Source organism: Sminthopsis crassicaudata, chromosome 2 (genome assembly GCF_048593235.1).
Source record: "Sminthopsis crassicaudata isolate SCR6 chromosome 2, ASM4859323v1, whole genome shotgun sequence".
Lineage (NCBI taxonomy): Eukaryota > Metazoa > Chordata > Mammalia > Dasyuromorphia > Dasyuridae > Sminthopsis > Sminthopsis crassicaudata.
In genome coordinates, this window is record NC_133618.1 from 211,916,365 (window position 1) to 211,937,126 (window position 20,762).

General features: G+C 33.9%; 1 long non-coding RNA gene across 1 annotated transcript; it reads right to left on the bottom strand.

The window, feature by feature from the left end:
• Positions 1-1,958: 1,958 nt before the first annotated feature.
• On the bottom strand, positions 1,959-17,890 carry LOC141555363 (uncharacterized). The gene is made up of 3 exons (XR_012486171.1): positions 17,504-17,890; positions 16,367-16,424; positions 1,959-2,121 (listed from the first exon to the last, which is right to left on the bottom strand). It is a non-coding gene; the product is annotated as an uncharacterized LOC141555363 (long non-coding RNA).
• Positions 17,891-20,762: the final 2,872 nt, after the last annotated feature.

Consider the following 20,762-nt stretch of genomic DNA (forward strand, 5'->3'; position numbering starts at 1 on the left):
TGATTTTTTGAAATATAGTATATCCAGACTTCATTTCTAAAAATAAAATTTAGGAATTCCAATGATGCTTAAATTTTCTTTTCATATTCTGTTTTTCTAGTTGTTATTTTTAAAATCAGACATTTTACATTATATTAGATATTTTTAATATTTTGTTTTTATTTTAACATTTTTATCTATCTCAGAGTTATTTCTATTTGGTCAATTCTAATGATCACTATTTACTCTTTCAGGGAGTTTTACCACTTTTTCTTCTGAATTCTCCTTCCAATTATTATAGAAGTCTTATTACATTTGGAAAACATACAAGCATTCTTTTTTTCTTTTGTTTTCTACTCAGTTATTATTGAATTACTTTTTCTTTCTTTTTGTGCATTTTAAAATTTGCAATAGTCTTTGATACTGATTGGTGTTTTATTTGATTTATTCATCAATTGAATTAGGGTCTGTGTGTCACATATTTGTGAGTGTGTGTGCATGCATGTATGTATATATCTGTGTTTATGCATATTTGTATTGCCAAAGCTAAGCACTATTCCCTGATGCACAGTTGACTGGGGATAGTCAGCTGTTTTAGGTGTTTCTCTGATTCAGCATAATTCATGTGCTGATCTTAACTGCCCAGAGCTAGGCTCTTTGGATCTTTTGAGCTTCAGATCATTAGATATTTTTATGTCTCTTTGACATTTCATTACAGAATGTTAGGGAACTAAGATCCCATTTTGAACATTGCAATATCATTCTGTTAAGAACTCCTCTATATCTTAGGTTTAGCTGCATAAGTATTCCACTTCCTCTATCTTTTTAAAGGGTTTAAAGCTTTTAACTAATTTTGTAAGACCCTGGCAAATTAATTCTCTCTAGGTTTTATGAAGTATACTTCACCTCTGACCAGGAATTCTACAATCTCTTGTAAACTATGATTCATAAATCCAAATCTCATTCTTAGCCCCTGCTTTCATTTCCAGCTGTTATCTCTCTAAATTTACTCTTTTTTTGTACATATCCCCTTTATTTTTAAATGAACATAGTGTGGAAAATGTTTCCTGTAACATTATGGTATTCATTTTCTTGCACAAGACTTCCTAATCATGGGTAACACATTTTAAGTTCATATTGGAAGTGTTATCTGTGCCCACATAAATGTTAAAAACTAGGTAATTGTCCTTCATTTTATTGTCTTGGAGAATCTCTATTTTGTCTTAGATATGTGACCTAGGAAAACAACATATATCCATATTTGTTGTCAGTCTATACTGACATGGACTGAATAGTTTATTATTCATAACAAATGATTGCCTCAGTACCTATAAGAAGATCTCCAATTTCTACTATTTCCCTTCCTCCTCTAATGTTTACTAGATGATCTCTCCCCTGATGAATAAAGTTGCCCTTCTATGTCATTCTTGAAAGAGCAAGAAGGTTCTTCTTTTTCACAGTAAAGATTTACTTTTCAGGAATATTTTTAAAACTTGTTAAACTCTATTTGTAAAATGATTTCTTTCTTTTGTGTGTATTGTTCTCCCATTATCCGCTATTCTGGAAAGGGTACAGTTCTCCTTCAGAGTCACATCCTCTTCTTTCCCACTTTATTTCATTTTGAGAATTCATCAATATTTTGATTAGCTTGGAGGTGTGGAAGATTGTTATTTTCTCTTCCAAGAGTAAGCACACAGAAAACAAACACTATGGCAGAACTGCAAATATCAGATACTTGACAATGCAAATCATAGTTTGTTCTACTATGGTTAATCTCTTCAGCTTTGTCTTTTAAATTGCCTATGGATCTTTAACATTAAGCATCTGGTTTAAACTTTTGACACAGACTTTCTTTCAAGTTTATTTCATTGGTCTCAAAAACTCCAATTTCATCCACTTATACTTTCTCTTCAGCTTCACCCAAAGTCTGATGTATTTCACTACCCACTATTCTGTCATTTTCTTAACTTTCTAATTAATCCATTTATCATTTTTTTTACTTTACCTTCTCTTAATTTTTTTTTTCCCTCCTAGGAGTTTACCTCTTCTGGTTTTCTTCCCTAATTCTTCTTGATCTGTTTTAATCCTTCTGAATCCTTTTATATTCTCTTAAATAGTCCTTGATCCTGCTTTTAATACATCCTGAAAGTAGAATATGCATAGGTATTTCTGTTTAGAACTTTTCTCCACTTCCCCTAAATTTTACAAATTTTACCACTCTAAAAATAATTGTGATCTAGTACACAGGTTTATATCCTTTCAAGTCATCCATATATACATATATATATATATATATATATATATTTTTTTTTTTTTTTCCTTAGTCTACTCAAGTCTTACTCTCTTCTCCTGTTCCTTGTTCCATGACTTTTTCCTTTTTATTTTCTTGAAGTACCACTTCTGTTGGCCACATTTTTCCCCCCTCAGTTGACTCATCAACAATGTCCATAGTTATTTTTTTACGTATGTTGAATTGAATTTTAGCCATAACTGTACTCTTGACATCCTCTTTACTTCTCATATATTTCCTTTTGTTGTTAACTATTTATGCCCTTCTTTCCATCATGATCAGCATTTTTCATGGAAGAGGCATGAAACAAGTTAATCACAGAGTAGGTAAGGGATACAATAGATTAAGTACTAGACTAGAGTCAGCAATACCATATCAGATGTTTTCTAGCTGTATAGTACAGGACAAGTTACTGAATTTTTTGCTGTCTCAATTTTCCAATTATAAAAATGCTATTTTAGTAGCCCATACTTTTCAGGGTTATTGTGAGAATAAAAATACATAATAGATATGATATTGCAACATGTTTTACAAACTTAAGCAATATGTTAATGCTAGCCATTGCTATCCAATGTGCTCTCTACTTGGTAGATGTTGAAGAAATACTGATACTGGCAAAATTTCAGCATCCTGGGGGTAATGATGTGATCATTTTTCCATAATTATTCCTTTGTTTCATAAGAACAAGAAATAGCTAGTGAAGATCTTGAAAAGCAAGCAGCAGTAGTAAAAAGCCAAAAAGAACAAATTATGTCAAATTAAATTTCCTTTCTGCTACATTGGTGTATCAGAAAAAAAGTAAGCTTATTTGATTAGTTTACCTAGATTTGACATCTCTTAAACTATTTCTCCTTTATTTTGCAATAACAAGAGATTTGGATTTTCTCCTTTGTTTTGGAATAACAAGAGAGGAAGCTAGAAGCATAGTAAAAAGCTGTACAGCTTGCCTTCCTTTCCACACTCCTACACTACATCCAGGGAAGAATCCTCATGGTTTGACACCCAATGAAATCTGGCAAATGGATGTGACCCACTATAAATCTTTTGGTCGTCTATCTTTTATCCACGTGGTAGTGGATAGCTTTTCAGAATTCACTTTTGCAATACCAGCAGGAAAAGAGACAGTCCAAGTGGTCACTGAATTCCTTATCCAAGCATTTGCAATTATGGGTGTGCCACAAGAAATAAAAACAGATAATGGACCTGCATATATGTCTAAACATTTTGCGCACTTTTGTGCGCAATTAAGATTTTACACACCACTGGAGTACCTTTTAATCCACAAGGTCAGGCAATAGTAGAGAAAAGAAACAGAGACATTAAGACACTCCTCCAAATACAAAAGAAAGGGGGAGCCACAGGTAACCCTAGAGAATTCCTAAATTTAGTTCTCTATACCATTAATTTTCTAATTTTGACAAAGATGCACTGGCTCCGGCAGATAGGTGTTATAACCCATCAGAAGGGCAATGTCCAGTGCGAGCAGCTCCACTGTCCTTAGATAATCACCAGGTGATGTGGAGAGACCCAGAAAGTGGTGAATGGAAGGGACCAGATAGGTTACCTGCCTGGGGGAGAGGGTTTGCTTGTATTTTTTTTGATGGAGAAGGAAGCAGATGGGTGCCAACAAGTTGTATTCGCCTTGTCCATCAGAGAGAGACAGAAAAAGAGAAAGACCTCAAAACAAAGGAGAAAATCTAAGAAACATCTGACACTAAAAGAGCATGGCTAATAAGAAGACTATTAAAGAACTTTAAAACCAGCAGGAATCATTGGATTTCCTAGCACAAGGTGAGACTAATGGACAATGGACTTATACACATTTATAAATTCTCAATTTATGATAATTTGATCATGTTATTTGTTACATACTTCTAATATGTACTATGTTACTATATTACTATGTGTTTATGTAATCCATGTAATTATGTGTAATGCCTCCCATATTGATGGATTTATGTTTCAAGGTCATGACCACCCTATGTTCTAAATCAAAAGAAAGGGGGAGATGTTAGGTTCTTACTAAGTGCTAATGAGATAATGAGATATTAGATTCTTACTAAGTGCTAAGTCCATACTTAACAATTCTCTAGTTCCGGCCTTTAGGGGAGTTTTACTTCTGTGAACTCCTGGGGAGGAGCTTGCATGCTTAGGAGGAGCAAGTTCATTGGTTGAAGTAATTTTTCCCAGAAGCCCTTGCGTTATCTCATGCCCATTCTCTGGGAGGATAAAAGGGGGTGGCACTCAAGAGATTGAGAATCTTGTCTGGGCCAGACCTGAGGCAGCACTCTGGGAGAGAAAGAGTTTCGACTCTAGGTCAGAGTTGGAGCAGCTATCACCAGGTTGCTTATTAGGGGTACATAACAATAAGCCTTATGCTACTACTTCTCCTGGTTGATATATCACACATTGTCTACCTGTGTTAGTGACTGGGATATTAGCTACACATTCTCCAGTTTCCCACATCAGTGTATGGATGGACACTGTTTTGTAGGCACTCTCAGAAGGTGAAATGGTCAAGCCTACTATTCCTGGAGGCAAAGGATCCATAGGCTGAACAGGAACAAATTTCTCTTCTCCAGGGAGTATCTCAGTAGTCTCTACTGCACACAACTGTATTTTTCCTAATTTCAATCTGTTTCTTCCATCTGATTGCCTTTTGGCTGATTGATCGTGTCTTAAAATTCTCTGGATGTAACCTCGGTTGCCATCATGCCCCACTTGGGGGGATGTAGCTGGGCCTGCCTCTCATTTCCCTGGGTCAATCTATATTCAGAGGCCCAGTGGAGACCCTTGTGACATTTTGGACATGGAGTTTTAGGTCTTCTATCATCCTTCTCACTCTATCTCCATATCTACACTGAGCTCTTAGATGTCCAATTTTTCCACCTTGAAAGCATTGCTGAGTTTCTCTAGAAGTCCTTTGCCAGGAGGGATCCTGTCTTTCCATGTTCATAATAGTCTGGGTGTAAAAAGCATTTGTTCCCACTGTAGCACAGCATCTTATGATCTCCTCTAAAGGAGCATCTTTGTCTAATTCTTTTGCAAATCTCATTGGCATTTTCCTTAGCCAGATATCTGGTCATTATTTCTGTAGCTGCATTTTATCCAATAGTTCTTTTGACAGCAGTTTGCAAACATCCCATAAAATCCGGAAAAGGTTCATTGGGACACTGCTCTATTTTAATGAAAGCCCTACCCCCCGATCTTTCTTTCCAGGGGGTGGACACCCCAAGCTTTTATTGCAGCCTTAGCAATTTGCTCATACACTGTCATGGAATATTTAAGCTGTTCTGAATTCTCTCCATAGTGACCTTCACCAGCTAATTGCTCAAAAGTGAATTTTGTGTTAACTCCTATTTCCAAATTGCATCTGACTTGGATTTTACATAATTCATGAAACTCCACAAGCCATAAAAATTTTTTCCAGGTTCTAGACATGTCCTTGCTATGGATTTCCAATCATTCGGGGTTAGGACTTCATAAGACAAACCATCTAGTACCCATAAAGGGTACAACTTTTTTTTCAAATCGTTAATTTTATTCAAATCTAAAGGTGCATATCTTCTCCTTTTTTGACCTACAGAGTCAATATCTTCAATCACAGAATATGCATGTATAAAATCACTTATATCCTGCCCTTGTCTCTTAGCTTTAACCAATGCTTTTTCTAATCTTGTCATAGGCTGCTTAACAGGTGATTTTGTTTGTGTTTCTGCCTCTTCCCCTCCTCCTTCTTCCTCCACCTCTGAAGGTGGAGTTGATGTGGGCCTGTCAATAATCTGCTCTCTAAGCTGGGTTGAAGCTTCTTCAAGAGAAACAGAGTTATCACACCCTAATTCCTTATTTAAATCCCTTTGCTCTTGGGCAAGATCTTGATCTTTCCTTTTTTCCTCACACTTCCTCCTCTGTTCATTTTTAAAACTTTTCCTTCTCCTACAACTTGCTCAATAGTTTAAGGCTAATTGAACTATGTTGTAGATATAAAATATCACTGCAGAAATTGAATGAGGCTTATTTTTGCATGAAATTATTTCATTTCAAATCCCACTAGCTTCCAGTTATCTATATCTATCTTTTCTTCCTCTAAGAACCAAGGGGACGTGTGTCTTAATGCAGCCAAGAGTTTAGCAATCGGTACCCAGGTTACAAATAAACTCTGCTCTTCAATTACCTTAATTATACTCTCTATAGCACCACTCCTAATTGGGGCTGGAGTTGAGGTTACAGCTGGGGCTGGGGTTGAGTTGGCTGAGGTAGAGGGAATGTCTTTAGCTAACATATGCCCCATTTCAGCTATAAGAGATTTCTGGTTTAGCCCTTAAAAAATTAATTTTGTCTATTAGAACACTCACTTAATCTTTAACAGAGTTTCCTTTCTGTGTCAGAAAGTTTTTTTCCACTGGAATCTGAATCAGAGGTTTTTCCACTGGAATCAGGATCGCATCTCTCTCTGTTCAAGCACCAAATTGTGAGGGTCCGATCTAGCTCCTCTAAAGGGCTCAGAATAAGTCCTTGTCAGGATAAGCAAAAGACCTTGCCCCACATTGTGGACGCCAATTTGTAATGTGCTGTTGTCTCCAGAAATTGCCAATCCCTCTCTGGTCTAGAGAAGAGACTTCTTCCTCCAGAGAGCCACCTCAACTCTGGCCCAGACAAGACTCTTTCTCTTTCGAGTGCCAACCTCTTTTATCCTCCCAGAGAATGGGCATGGGATAATGCAAGGGCTTCTGGGAAAAATTACTTAACCAATGAACTTGCTCCTCCTAAGTATGTAAGCTCCTCCCCAGGAGTTCACAGGAGTAAAACTCCCCTAAAGGCCAGAACTAGAGAATTGTTAAGTATGGACTTAGCACTTAATAAGAACCTAATATCTTATTATCTCATTAGCACTTAATAAGAACCTAACAGGTTATATACACAGATATGTGTGTGTGTGTGTATATATATATATCTATATATAGATATATATATATATATAGATATATATAGATAGATAGATAGATAGATAGATAGATAGATAGATATAGATAGATAGATATAGATATATATAGATAGAGATAGAGATAGAGATAGATAGATAGATAGATATAGATATCTATATCTATCTATCTATCTATCTCTATCTCTATCTCTGTCTATATATATGTTTTTATATGTATGCATGTATACACATGGACACATATATACCTGGATTCAGAAAGTCTTTATTTCAAATTTAGTCTCAGACAGTTTGTAGCTGTATGGCCCAGGAAAGTCATATATTTTCTGGTTTGCTCAGTTTCCTCATCCAAACAATAAGTATTAAAAAATCACCTATCTTCCAAGGTTATTGTGAGAATATGAATAAAATGATATTTTAAAATAATTTTGCAAAATTTAATGTACTACATAAATGAAAGTTATAATTATTATATAATTGATTCCCTCTATAAGCTATATATTTTATAGATTTAAAAAGCATTATTTTGAGAAGCATTCCATAGGTTTAACCAGACTGCCAAAGAAGTACATGACACTGAGATTTAAAAATTTTATTGTATAAAATGATTCCTAAACCCAAAGCAACCAGTTAATAAATACTTATTAACAATTCTTTCACAATGCTTCAGACACTGTGCTAAATAGAATTAATAATAATAATAATAATAATAATAATAATAATAGTAATAATAATAAATTCAGAAAGTTCAGAAAATTAGGAACCCCTAATGAGGGTAAGAAATACCCAAAAAAGGTAAAAACTGACAAGATAGGGCAGGAAAAGTATCTGTTACAGAGCCATGATAGAAAAATGAAAGAACTGCCAGCAGACTAGAACAGCAAAGTGAGAAATGAGGTGATGTTCTAAAATTCTCCATCTCTTTTTAAAGTAAAGCTTTATATTTTCAAAACATATGCACAAAGTATTTTCAATATCACTTATACAAAACATTATATTCCAAATTATTTTGTCTCCCTCCATTCCCTAATACCATCCACAGATGGTAAGTACATTAAACATATAAAATTCTTGTATACATATTTCCACACTTATACTGCACAAGAAAAATCAGATCAAAAAAGGGAAAAAAATGAGAACCAAATTCAAGCAGACAACAACAAAAAAATGAAAACAATATGTTTTGATTCACACTCAGTCACCACAATCCTCTCTATGGGTGGAGAGGCCTCTCTCCATCACAAGACCATTGCAACTGGCCTGAATCACGTCACTGTTGAAAAGAGCTATATTCATCTGAATTGATAGTCACATATTTTTGTTGTTGTGTACAATATTTGCTTGCTTCTTATCATTTCACTTAGCATAAGTTCATATAAGTCTTTCCAGGTCTTTCTGAAATCATCCTGCTGATCATTTTTTGTAGAACAATAATATCCCATAACATTCATATATCATAACTTATTCAGCCATTCTCCAATTCATGGATATGTACTATGTTTCCAATTCCTTGCAACTACAAAAAGGGCTGCAACAACAATATTTGTAAATATGGGGCATTTCCCCTTTTTTATGATCTCTTTGGGATACAGGCCCAATAGAGACACTGCTAGATTTGACAATCTGACAGTCCTTATGACATAATAACAAATACCTCTCTAGAATTATTGGATCACAGCTTCATCAACACTGTATTAGTGCTCCAGTTTTCCCACATCCTCTCCAACATTCATTATTTTTTCCAACCATCTTAGCCAATCTAAGAAGTTAGTAGTGGTACCTCAAATTTGTCTTAATTTGCATTTCTCTGATCAATAATAATATAGAGCATTTTTTTCATGTGACTAGAAATGGTTTTAATTTCTTCATCTGAAAATTTTCTGTTCATATCCCTTTACCATTTATTATTAGGAGAATGGCTCATATTAATATAAATTTGAGTGAATTCTGTACATATGTTAGAAAAGAGGTCTTTATCAGAAAACTTGGATGTAAATTTTTTCCCAGTTTACTGCTTCTCTTCTAATCTTGTCTGCATTCATTTTGCTTATACAAAAACCTTTTAAATTAATATAATTAAAGTTATCCATTTTGCATTTCACAATGTACTATAGTTCTTTGATCACAAATTATTTCATTCTCCACAGATCTGAGACAGAATATCCTTTGTTCTTCTAATTTGCTTATAGTATCATTCTTTATGTCTAAATCATGAACATATTTTGTTGTTGATTTCTTCATGCAGCTCTCTTAACTTCTGCTTTAGAAATTTAGATGCTATATGACTTGATGCATATATGTTTAGTATTGATATTGCTTCTTTATCTCTGGTGCCCTTTAGCAACACATAATTTCCGACCTTATCTCTTTTAATTAGATCAATTTTTCCTATTACTTGATCTGAGATAAGGATGGTTAACTTTTTTTTTTAATTCACCTGAAGAATAATATATTCTGTTCCAGTCTTTTACCTGTAGTCTGCATGTATCACTCTGCTTTAAATGTATTCCTTGTAAACAAAATATTGTAGAGTTCTGGCTTTTGATCCAGTCTGCTACCCATTTCCACTTTATGGGAGAATTCCCCCCATTCAAATTTATGGTTTAAACTAATAATTCTGTAATTTCTGCCATATTATTAACTCCTTAGTTAATCTTATTTACTTTTCTTTTAAGTTATATATTTGGAGGTCAAATTTTTTGATTAGCTCTGGTCTTTTTCATTAGATATAAATGGAATGAATCCACCTGTTTCATTGGATATCTATCTTCTTCCCTGAAATAATATGCTCAATTTAATGGGGGAATTTATTCTTGGCTGCATTTCAAGTTCCTTTGCTTTTGGAATATCAGATATCAGGGCCTTCGATCCTTTAAGGTGGAAATTACCAGGATCTGGGTAATCCTTATTGTGACTCCTTGGTATTTGGATTGTTTTTTTCTGACTGCTTGCAATATATTTTCCTTGCTTGATAGTTCTGAAATTTAGCCACAATATTCCTTGGAGATTTATTTCGGGGTTTCTTTCAGGAGGTGTTTGGTGAATTCTTTCAGTGGCTATTTTACCTTCTGATTCTATGACATTAGGGCAGTTCTCTTTGATGATTTCCTGAAAAATAATGTATAAGTTCTTTTTTTTTTTTTTTTTTTTTTTTTCATCATGGTTTTCAGAAAGTCCAATAATCCGTAGATTGTCTGTTTTAGATAGATTTTCCAGGTCAGTTGTTTTCCCAAGTAGGGATTTTACATTTTCTTGTATTTTTTCCATTTTTTTGGTTTTACTTTACTGATTCTTGATATCTCATTGAGTCATTCATTTCCATTTGTTCAGTTATGACCTTTTGTGAATTATTTTCTTCATTTATGTTTCTTAGCTCTTTATGTATTTGCCCAATTGAATTTTGAATTGAGTCATTTTGTTCTATGTATTTTTTTTTTACATTTCACAAATTCTGTTTTTCAGGAAGTTGCTTTCTTTTTCCATTTTGTCAAATCTATTTTTAATGAGTTATATGCTTTTTTCCACTTCACTAAGTCTATTTTGTAGTGAATTTTCTTATGAGAATTTCTGAGTTACCTTTTCCAAACTCTCTTGCAATGTTCTCATTTCCTTTCCCCATTTTTCTTCTAATTCTTTTAAAAGATATTTTGGGAGAGCCTTGTGTTATGGGGGTCAATTTATGTCACCTTTTGCTGCTTTATCTGGAGATGATATGCTTTTAGTTTTGTCAGAGTTTGAAATCTGTTCTCTTTCACCATAAAAAGTATCTATGATCAGAGTTCTTTTTGTCTTTTTACTCATTTTTTTTTAAAGTTGAGATCTGCTTTGAGGGCAAGGGCTTTCTTACTTTTAAAGGATAATAGTCATCCATTGGTCTTAGGAATTAAAAATTTTGGTGCAATTCCAAATAAAAGTAATTAATTATCTATTAAATACTTCATTATTACTATCCAATGCCAAACTTACTTTTCCCCTAATCTATAATTTACTTTGCTCACACAAAACCAACAACTTCCTCACACTATGTAAAAACACAGTTAAACTCGCTTTCTTTACTAATATTCATCTTCTCAGGGCAAGAAGCTACAATCACTAACTGACAATGATTTTCAATAAACTCCTTCAGTCTAACAATAAGCTTCAAACTAGACTACTTCTCCATTATCTTTATCCCTATTGCACTATATGTCACATGATCCATCTTAGAGTTCTCAACATGATATATACATGCAGACCCTAATATCCACTGATTTTTTCAAATACCTAATCACATTCCTATTGACTATGATTATTCTTGTTTATGCAAACAACCTCTTTCAACTCTTTATTGGATGAGAAGGAGTCCTTCATGCTTATCGAATGATGATTTGGATGAACTGATGCAAACACTGCTGCCCTACAAGCCGTTCTTTATAACTGAATGGGTGATATTGGATTTATATTAATCATAACCAGACTCATGTTCAATAGCAATTCTTAAGATATTCAACAAATCCTTATAGCAAATATTGATACTTTAGCATTACTAGGTCTTGTCATTGCAGCAACCGTTAAACCAGCCCAGTTTGGCCTTCACCCTGTCTAAGCTTCCTCTACAAGCAGTACTGGCTGTACAGAGTCAGTGCTTACTCATTTCCAGTGCTGGGTGGGCATAGTCCTGTGATGTTCTGGTGTTTTGGGGTTCACTATTTACTTTTTATGTTGTGTTGGATGTTTTATAACTTCTCTGCTGTTCTACTGTCTTGCAATCAGGGCAGAGTAGACAATACTGCTATAAATTTCTCCCCATAGATTTTCCAGCATGCACCACCCTGGAAAAGTATGCTGCTTGTATCACTATCTATGTTCAGATTACTTATGCTTGGCCCATCTCTCTCTATGCCCAATTGAAACTGACCTTTTCTGCCAATCTTCAAAATTATCTTCTGCTGGTAATTTGTTACATTTCCAATATTTCTGGGTTTTGCCACTCCAGAAACAATTCATAAGCCAGATGTCCTAATTAGTCTGAAGGTCATGGGATGAGGTCAGAAAGAAACATGTGTCTTCTTCACCATCTTGGCTCTGCCACACCCAAACATTCTTTAAGATTAGATTATTTAGTTTCCAATTAATTTTTGGTCAAGCCCTTTATAACATGTAGTTTTTATTGCATCATGATTTGAAAAATATGCTTTTAATATTTCTGCATTTGATTTTGAGATTTTTATGCCCTAATGAATGTTCAATTTTTATATAGCTTCCATGAACCACTGAGAAAAAAAGTATATTCCTTTCTGTATTCATTCATTTTCTTCAAAGGCTTATCATACCTAATTTTCCTAAAATTTTATTTACTTCCTTAATTAATTTATTTATTTTGTTGTTTGATTTATCTAATTCTGATAGAGAAGGGTTGAAATTCCCCCACTAGTATACTGTCTATTTCTTCTCATGGCATTCTTATCTTCTTTTCTAGCAATGCGATTGTTATCCTTCTTGATGAGTATATGTTTAACACTGATATTACTTCATCATCTATAGTACCTTTCAGAGAAATTTAGGTTTTTTTCTTATCTCTTTGAAATTAGGTCCTTTTGGCACTTGCTTAATCTGAGATCAGGATTCTTACCACTGTTTTTTTTTTTTTTTCTTTTTTTTACTTCAGCTGAAGCATAATGGAATATGATCTAGCCTTTTACCTTTACTCTGTATTATAACTCTGCTTTAAATTTGTTTCTTGTAAACAATATATTTGGGGATTTTGGCTTCTAATCCAATCTGCTACCCATTTCCATGTAATGGGAATTAAAACTATCAACTCTGTATTCCTCCCATATTATTTTGCCCAAATTATACTTTTCTCTTTCCTTTCCCCCTTTTCTCTTCCCTCTCAGTGTTTTGCTTTTGACTATTACCCATCCAAACAGACCTTCATTTTTACAGCCCCTCCCACTTTCTTATTCCTGTACTCTTCTATTTCTATTCTCCCTTCTATTATCTTTTGCCTTTCCTTTTCCTTTTCCTCACCTATTTCCCTAGTGTAAGACCAGTTTCTCTATGAAAATAAATATCTCCTACTCACTCTGTAAGCCAAATCTGATAAGATTAAGGTTCACAAAGTGCTCACCCCCTTCTCTTTGTTCTCTCAAATGTCAAAATTTTTTTTGCTTCTTTATGAAATGTATTTTACCTCATTTTACTTTCCCTTTCCTCTTTTTGAAATACAATACTTTTTCTATTTCTTGTTTCTTTTTTATATCATCACAATAAAGTCAACTTATAGCTACATTTTCCAACAGAATTACAGAGATGCAGTTATTAAGGGTTAAATATATCATTGGCATAAAGGGATATAAACTTTTAATTTTTAAAAGAAACACAGTTTATTGTATTTCCTTTTTATCATTTTTTTTTTGCTTCTCTCGAGTTCTGTATTTGAAGATCAGATTTTCTATTCAACTCTGCTCTTTTCATTAAAAAAAAAAAATAAATGAAATTCATCTATTTCATTGAGTATCCATCTTTTTTTTTTCCCCTGAAAGATAATGCTTTATTTTGATGAATGGTTGATTCTTGGCTGAAATCCAAGGTCCTTTATTTTTTTGAAATGTTATATTCCAGGCCCAGCAATCCTATAAAGTGGAAGCTGTTAGGTCTTTTGTAATCCTAACTGTGGCTTCTCTGTATTTGAATTGTTTCATTCTTGCTGCTTGCAATATTTTCTCCTTGATGGGATAATTCTGAAATTTAGCTATGATATTCCTTGGAGATTTCATATTTGATTTTCTTTCAAGAAGTTATTGGTGAGTTCTTTGTCTAAACATTTTTATATCATGGTTTTTGGGTAACCAATAATTCTTTTTTTTTTTTAATTATAGTTTTTGTTTACCAGATATATACATGGGGAATATTACAGCACTGACATTTGCCAAACATTTTGTTCTAATTTTTTCCTCCTTCCCCCACCCCTCCCCCAGATGGCAGGTTGACCAACACATGTTAAATATGTTAAAGTATAAATTAAATACAATATATGTATATATGTCTAAACAGTTATTTTGCTATAAAAAATGAATCAAACTTTGAAATAATGTACATTTAGCCTGCAGGCAGACAAAAATAAAGGGATTGAGAATTCTATGTAGTGGTTCATAATCATCTCCCAGAGTTCTTTCGCTGGATATAGCTGGTTCAGTTCATTACTGCTCTATTGGAACTGATTTGATTTATCTCATTGTAGAAGAGGGTCACGCCCATCAGAACTGATCATCATATAGTATTGTTGTTGAAGTATATAATGATGTCTTGGTCCTGCTCATCTCACTCAGCATCAGTTCATGTAAATCTCTCCAGGCCTTTCTGCAATCATCCTGTTGGTCATTTCTTACAGAACCATAATATTGCATAATATTCATATACCACAATTTGTTCAGCCATTCTCCAATTGATGTGCATCCACTCAGTTTCCAGTTTCTGGCCACTACAAAGAGGGCTGCCACAAACATTCTTGCACATACAGGTCCCTTTCCCTTCTTTAATATCTCTTTGGGATATAAGCCCAGTAGTAACACTGCTGGGTCAAAGAGTATGCACAGTTTGATAACTTTTTGAGCATAGTTCCAAATTTCTCTCCAGAATGGCTGCATGTATTCACAATTCCACTAATAATGTATCAGTGTCCCTGTTTTGCCACATCCCCTCCAACACTGCGCATTATCTTTGTCATTCTAGCCAATCTGACAGGTATGTAGTGGTATCTCAGACTTGTCTTAATTTGCATTTCTCTGATTAATAATGACTTGGAGCATCTTTTCATATTGCTAGAAATAGTTTCAATTTTTTCATCTGAGAATTGTCTGTTCATATCCTTTGACCATTTATCAATTGGAGAATGGCTTGATTTCTTATAAATTATAGTTAATTCTCTCTATATTTTTAACCAATAATTTTTACATTCAATCTCCTGCATCTGTTTACTGGATCAGTTGTTTGTTCAATGAGGTATTTTACATTTTCTTCTATTTTTTTCAATTTTTGGTTTTGTTTGATTGATTCTTGATGTCCCATTGAGACATTCATTGCCATACTTTTAATTCAGTTTTTTTTTTTTTTTTTTTTGGTTTTTCTTTTGCATATCTATGAACAATTGAAATTTTAAACGAGTTGTTTTGTTCATTGGATTTTTTTTTCCATTTCAGAAATTTTGTTTTTTAAGAAATTGTTTTCTTTTTCCACTTTATGAAATCTATTTTGTAAGAAGTTATATGTTTTTTCAATTTTGCTAAATCTATTTTTAAAGAGTTTTCTTCAGATAGTTTTTGTGTTTCCTTTTCCAAACTCTTCTACAAAGTCCTCATTTCTTTTGCACATTCTTTCATTCCTCTTTTTAGATCTTCTTTGATTTCTTCCAAGACAAATTTATGAGATGAAGACCAATTCATATCACCCTTTTGGAGCTTCATTTGGAGATGTTTTGCTTTTTGTGTCCTCAGGGTTTAAAGTCTGTTTTTCCCAGTCTCAATAAAAGCTATCTATGATCAGAGCTATTCTTGCTTTTTTGCTCATTTTAAAGGTTGAAGTTTCCTCTTAGGGTAAATGGGGAGATTGTCCCAAGCTTCCTCTATAAGTGACAGTTGCTTCATGCTGCCCTGGGGCTGGTGCTGCTGGCTTCCTTTCCCTGCTGTGACCAAGTCATATGTTATTTGGGTATTCAGGGCTCACTGTTTGTCTTTTTAACTTCTGTTGAATGTCTCAAAGATAGTCTGCCGATCTACTGGCTTCTGAGACAGGACAGAGCAGCCAATGCCCTGGACCTACACTGGACTGCCTGCCCCCTGCCTGATTGAGACAGACTTAAACTCTAAATATTTGTGGATTCTGTCACTCCAAACCAGTTCAAAGTCTTGAGCAGGTGTTTTTCTGAAGGAAGCCAGGAAAGGCTCAGATAAAGACCTGTCTACTCTCTGCCATCTTAGCCCTGGCATCTCATTCTCTTTAAAATAGAGGTTTGGAAGATCATGGCGCCATCCTCCAGTCTGAAAAACCAAGGATGTGGAAAAGATATTGTTTCAAGGCTGAGGGGATCTTGCAAGGTTTTCCTAAAATTAGGAAAGAGAAGACAGATAGTTGACATAGTAAATAGATTTTTTCACTTGGGAGTCAGGAATACTTACATTCAAATGCTACTTTGGTTATTTTATCTGTTACTTTACTTTGTCAGATTCCATTGTTCTATTAGTAAAAGGGAGAAAAATATAGTATTAACTTAATAAAATTGTTTTGAGCACCAAATTAGACATTTATTTAAAAGTGCTTTGTAAACTTTAAAAAGCTACTATAAAGTTAGCTATTATTAATAGCAATATTAGCATTATGAGACAATTAAAAACAAAGGGTATTTTATTCCAGAGAAGGGAAGAGTTAACAAGGATGTACTATTTTAACTCATTCATCATTTCACAGACTTATTCTTATTGTCCCAATGTAAAAAATTAATAGTGCCTTAGATGGAAGTTATAGAAAGGAAACTTTGGTTTTGTTTTATGGAAATCTTCCCAGTGAAACATCTGAGAAGTGGAATGGAATAGTTTCATAAAAAGTGATTATTTTTCAACAGCAATTTTGAAAGACAGTCTGTGTTGACTCTTGTGAGTTATTATAGAGAGGACTCCCTTGCAACTTCAACAATCTCTCTCTTTTGTCTCTCTGTTTCTGTCTCTATATCTTTCTCTTTCTTCCTCTTTCTCTCCCTTATATTTAATCTCTCTTTCTACTGACTTTTCCATCTCTGTTTAAAAGTATGCTCTCATCTTTGCTATTAGAAAGAAAAACAGCATTTTATTACCTGTATGACTCTGACAAATTCACTTATCCTCTCTCAAATTTATTTTCCTTACCCATACAATGAAAATAACAGTAATCTTTATTTCTTCTGGTTGTTAAGTGTCAAGTGAGTTAATATATACTAAGTGCCCTGAAAATCTTAGAGCACTATGTGGGTATCCATTATTCAGATAAGTAGTTTTGCTGATTTTTTTTTAAAAACTCTTTTCTTGGCTATTCTATCCTTGAAATTGGTTCTATTTCCTTTTGCCTTTTTATTGTAAAATTTTTAGAAAGAATGGTTTAGAAAGAGGATTCTGGGAAGATGGTGAAGTATGTCAGAAAACATTCATTTCTCCAAGTTTCATCTACAGAAAAAGATAGACCATTTTCTCGAAGGGAATGTAGAACAGCAGAAATAAACAAAAGTCAGGATAAAATAATTATTCTCCTAAGACAATCTAAGAAGACTTCAGAAAAGACATGACCTTCAGAAGCAGAAGTGTGATCTTAGTGAAGAGCAAACTCATCCAGGTTTTGCTTTTGTTTGTTCATTTTGCCAGCATATTCTTCACTTTGAAATTTATGTGAAAGTTGGATTCTGCTCACCTGGAAGTTTTGGAAGCATTTTGCCATGTTTCAGAGCTTTTTGTTCAGCTGTTTACAGACCTACTTCTGGGGCATGGGGGGTGAGAGATGATCTTCAATGTCTTGATGTTTCTGAGATGGTTATCCTGGTATAAGTTTGGGCACAGATCTCCTTGTAGGCACTCTGGTTTTCATTCAGGATGGTTTCCTTCATTATGGACACAATTTCTAGTTCTCCTTTCAGCCATGGAATGATGATCAGGTCTCCTGCTCTCCTGAGACCACAAGTGTAAGAGCTCCTCTTGGCCTTGAAACCATGCCTGGAATCTTGCTGCATTATGACCAAACACAATAATTCCTCTCCTTTATGAAACTACAACCTAGGCCAATGTATGAACAATAAAGTTGCCAATCAGTGCCAACTTTACTCAGAAACAGCAAAGTACCCCCTCAATCTTTTGTAAGTTATTTTATTCCCTTACCATTTCTGGGATGAGAGATTCCAAAATTGCAACTGCTACTTCTGCCCTGGCCATCTCTTCAACCCACTGCTGGTGCTTTTGCTGTCCTATAGGCCTATGCTCACTCTAATTTCACAGACTTCTCCTATGCGGTTGATCATTCTCTCTGTGTATTGTTGTGCCATTTTAACCTTATCTTGGGAAATGGCGTAAGTTATTAGTCTGTGCACAATTTCAGCCATATACTTTTCCATCTCCCAAAGATTACTATGGAAAAAGAAAGAACCTACATGTTCTGAACCTATAACAACTCTCTTTGTGGTGACAAAGGACTGGAAATTTCAGGGATGCTCAACACTTGGGGAATAGCTGAAAAAATTCTGTTATGTGATTTGATGGAATTCTTCAATACTTTAAAATATTATACTATTGTACTATTTAAAATGATGAGCTGAATGATTTTAGTAAAACATAGGAAGACTAGCATGAAATAATGAAGAGTAAAGTGAACAAAACAAGAGAATATTGTATATACTAACAGTGATATTGTTTCAAAAATGATTTAGTGAGAAAAATTATTTGTATATTATAAATATCCAAATTAACTATAAAGGATAAATAAAGAAAGACACTAACAGCACTCAGAGAGAACCCATAAATAGAAGTAGGTATAATATAGCTATATCTATATCTGTATAAACATAAAGATACAGATATATAGATAACTCTATGTATATCTATATCTATCTACCTATCTTTATGAACCTATTTGTGTCTAATAGTACCAAATCTAGGGTTGGGGTGGAGAGTAGAAAAAGGGTAAAAAAAGAATTTACATGATGAAATTATAGTATATCTGAATGAAATAACAATTATGCAGTTTCATATTCAGTCATTTTTTATTTTACTGTGTTATAGAAATTCTTGTTTTATTCCATAAATTTTAAAATAAAGTTTTAAAGGAATGGGAGAGATTTCACATGGCAATGCCCATTTATGGATTATATTCTACTTTCTCTCTCTCTCTTTCTTCTCTCTCTCTCTATGTATATATATATATATATATATATATATATATATATATATATATATATATACATATATATCATATATAATATATAATAATTATATAATATATAAGCAAATATATATACATACATGTATATATATAATGTATTTGTTTTATTGTATGTATTATAATAAGTAATTTACATATGTGTCAATTGCATGAATTCTTGGTAAAATAAATATCTTTATTCCATGCCATTGTAACATGTGTTATCAGATATATATGTATGTATCTGTATGTATAAAAAGCAAAACAAAATAGTAAATCACTATATTAAATATTCATTGCATTATAATTTTTTCAACACATGAACTATGTACTGGTCTAGGATAGTTTGTCTTCTTGTTGTCATTCATTTTTTTTCCCTGAAGCAATTGGGGTTAAGTGACTTGCCCACGGTCACACAGCTGGGAAATGTTAAGTGTCTGAGGTCAGATTTGAACTCAGGTCTTCCTAACTTCAGGGCTGGTGCTCTATCTACTGCACCACCTAGTTGCCCTATGTTGTCATTCAATTTTTACAGAAATGTACAAGTCTTTGTGATTTCATTTGGAGTTTTCTTAGTAAAAATACTGGAGTCATTTGGCATTTCCTTCTCCAGCTTAGTTTACAATTGCAGAAACTGAAAAAGATTTGCCCAAGATCACACAGTTCCTGTCTGAGGTTAGACTTGAACTCAGCCATTCCTGATTCCAGAAAGAGCACACTCTCCACTGTGCCAAATAACTGTCCATACTGAAAGTTACATAGAATATTTCAGAAGTAGTATTTGATCATAGGTCTTACTGAATTCAATACACTATATCACATGAACTATCAAAGTTATAGGTATCTTTTATTATTTTTATTTTTAAATATGTCTGTGAATAGGAAGAAAATAAAGAAAATAAAAAAGAAAATTAAATGGAAAGCCTTTTATAATATGTACATTTGGAGGAAGATGATGGTATTGGTGTCACTAGAAAATTAACTCTTAAGTAGAAAAGAAAAAAAAGAAGAATGTCACAGAAGTCAAGAGAAAATTATATATCAATAAAGACTAAAGGTAAACAGTATCAAATATTAGAGAAATGTCAAGGATAATAAAGACTGAGGAAAGGTCATTGTTCTTGTCAATTAAGAGGACATTAGAGAGGACAATTTTTACCAGAGGGAATGAGATGGAAGCTGATTATAAGGGTTTGATCTGTGAGGAAGAAAATGGAGTCTGTAATTCTCAATTATTCTTTATTTTAATTTTAAAATTTATTTTAAACTTAATATACAAATTAAGAAAATGGAAAAAGGTTCCGGCCAAGATGGCGGCGTGGAGGCAGACAGCTGCTTGAGCTCCTCGTTTTCTCTCAGAACTTACTTCATGACAAGCCTCTGACTTAATGCTTGACCCAGAAAGAAATCCACAAATTATCACCAAGAGAAGACATCCTTGAAAGTCGCCAGAAAAGGTCTGTGTTTGCTCGGGGGAGGGTCAATCAGACTGGGCGCAGACTGAGGGCAGACAGCCAGAGCAAGACAGGCAGCTCACACAGCTCAGACCAGAGGGGGAGGGGTGTGATCTCTGCCCTTTCTGTGAAAGGGCTTTTGCCCCAGTGTGGATGCTCCATCTTGGCAGCAAGCCAGGAGCAGTGG